Source organism: Lolium rigidum, chromosome 4 (assembly GCF_022539505.1).
Source record: "Lolium rigidum isolate FL_2022 chromosome 4, APGP_CSIRO_Lrig_0.1, whole genome shotgun sequence".
Taxonomy (NCBI): Eukaryota; Viridiplantae; Streptophyta; class Magnoliopsida; order Poales; family Poaceae; genus Lolium; species Lolium rigidum.
In genome coordinates this window covers 56,018,188-56,020,655 of record NC_061511.1, presented here as the reverse complement: position 1 = coordinate 56,020,655, position 2,468 = coordinate 56,018,188, and the positions used below count along the sequence as shown (strand labels likewise).

Here is a 2,468-nt window from a genome sequence, read left to right as displayed (position 1 = left end):
GGATAGATGCTGGCCGGGATATCATTCCAGGAGCTGGGTAGAATATTATGGTGGACACGCAAAGCACATCCTGACTCCTGGGAAGGCTCAAGGCTGGGACACTAATTAAAGCTGTGTTGGTGCATGTATATACATGCCATCTTGCTTGACTTTATCTTTTAGCATTATTCTCTTTATTTCGCATTGACAAGAAATAAGAACACGAGTAGGCAGGCCATTGTTGTGTGTGTATATATAAGAGAGAGATAGAGATCGAGGTGATTGTTGTGGTAAACAATTACACACAGGGATACACAGAGAGAGAGATGCATGAGATTTGGAGGGCTCTGCAATGGTGGGACGACTGGCAGCTGCGCATCCTCGTCCTCGGCAGCCTAGGCCTGCAGTGGTTTCTGCTGCTGGCTGCTCCCATGCGCAAGTTCAGCATCCCACGCATCTTCAGGACATGCATCTGGCTGGCTATTATTTCCAGCGATGCACTGGCAATCTACGCGCTGGCCACCCTCTTCAACCGCCATTCGAGGGCCAGCGGCAACTGTGGCAATCAGCAGCAGCAGCACTCGAGCAGCATCCTCGACCTGGAGGTCCTATGGGCTCCTGTCCTGCTCATCCACCTAGGTGGGCAGAAGGAGATGGCACTCAACGTGATGGAAGACAACGAGCTGTGGATCAGGCACACCGTGACCTTGGTGTCCCAGGTCGCGGTTGCCCTGTACACGTTCTGCATTTCGTGGCACAGCTCCAGCGATTGGAAGCTGTACTGGTGGCTGCAGTTCTCCTCTTCATCGTCGGGGTCGCCAGCTTAAGCGAGAAGCCATTTGCTCTCAACAGAGCTACAATCAACAGACAGGCGGCTTTATCGTTCCAGGGGCAAGGAACGAAGAAGGAGAGCAGGAAGAAACGGGTGGCCTTGTCGGAGACAGACAAGGTGTGGATGCTACTTTCAGACCTGTCACTGCTAGCTGCTGCCAATGACCTGGTAGCACGAGGGAGAGCTTTGAGTGTGGAGGACGTTCTACCACCTCTCAGCATCCGTGACAACGTGGTGCCGCGCTTTCTGGGCTATGCATTCGCCTTCAACTATGCCCCAGCTACCGTTGCTGTCACTCCTCTCTACCTGCTCTATCATCTGCTGGTGGTCCCGAGCCTGCACATGGCTGCCCTGTTGTTGTTTGCAATTAGCGAAAAGAACCCGTACAAGCGCGCCGACGTGAAGATAACATACATCATCCTGTGCCTCACCGCTGCGCTAGATGTGCTCCAGGTGTTCGTCCGCCAGCTTCTGTCCCGCCTCATGTCCATGACAACAGTTCCAGCACTGTTCCAGACGGTAGCCAGCTATAACCTAAGAGCATGTCTAACAGGCCCCGTATTTCGCTGCCCCGTATAAGTCTCTTATTTCGCTCCGTATCGAAAAACTGCTCCATTTCGAGCCATGCCGTCTAGCAGACCCCGTATTTCGCCCCGTATTTTCAAAAATTAAAACCCGGGAAGTTCTTCTTCATTGATCATACTAGGGATCATACATACATTTTGATCATACTACGGATCATACTACATCTAAACCTACCTCTACTCGTCCGAGGATGACGTAGGGGATGAAGGCGATCCTCGCCGCCTCCTCCCGCGCCTCCCGGGCCTCCGCGCCCGCCGCGCCTCGAACTCCTGGACGGCGGCGATGGCCGCCGCCTCCTCTCTGCCTCGCCGCCGCTTTCTCGGCGGCATCCGCCTCGGACAAGGCGACCGCACGGCGGTAGGCCGCCTCCTCTTCCTCCTCTTCCGCCGCCGCCGCTTCCTCCTCGCCGCCTCCGCTTCCTCCGCCGCTGCTGCCGATGGTCGCCCTCCATTCCGCCAACGCCGCGCGGTCGCGCAGCCACTGCGCGCGCCATTTCTCGAACGCCTCGCCGCTCATCGGCTTGAGCGGCGGGTCCTGCTTGTACCACCGCCCACCCGCGGGTACTTGCAGGCCGCGCGACGGCTCCCGGCGGCGGAAAGTTTGCACTTCAGCCGCCACGCTTCCTCTACGGTGTCCGGCGAGCGGGATCGCTTCGATCCGCTCGCCGGCGAGGCCCTACTGCGGCGGCGGGAGTCCATCCTAGCTTTTGGGGTGGAATGCGTGGCGGGGAGCGGCTAATTGCTCGCCGGAGCAGGAGGAGGAGGCGGCGGCGCGCGGCGGAGGCTAGGGTTGCGAGTGAGGGTTAACCCCTCACTCGCACCTGCGCCCACTATATGTACGGGGCGACGGGGCCGATTTCCTGGGCCCCGTATTCCGCCGAAACGGGGCGGCCCGAATACGGGGCCTGCTAGACGGCCCAAACCGCGCCTGCCCCGTATGTCGCCGAAATTTTACGGGGTGGGCGGGTTATACGGGGCCTGTTAGACATGCTCTAATAGACACCGCTCTTCGGGAAGCCAACAATGGGTGGATATTCAAGTTTGCCAGCCGCATGCGCTCTTGCTTTTGCATG

At 58.0% G+C, this 2,468-nt stretch overlaps 1 pseudogene; it reads left to right on the top strand.

Annotated features, from left to right (window-relative positions):
- Positions 1 to 305: 305 nt before the first annotated feature.
- LOC124647088 lies at positions 306 to 1,390 on the top strand (annotated as a pseudogene).
- The last annotated feature ends 1,078 nt before the right edge of the window (positions 1,391 to 2,468 follow it).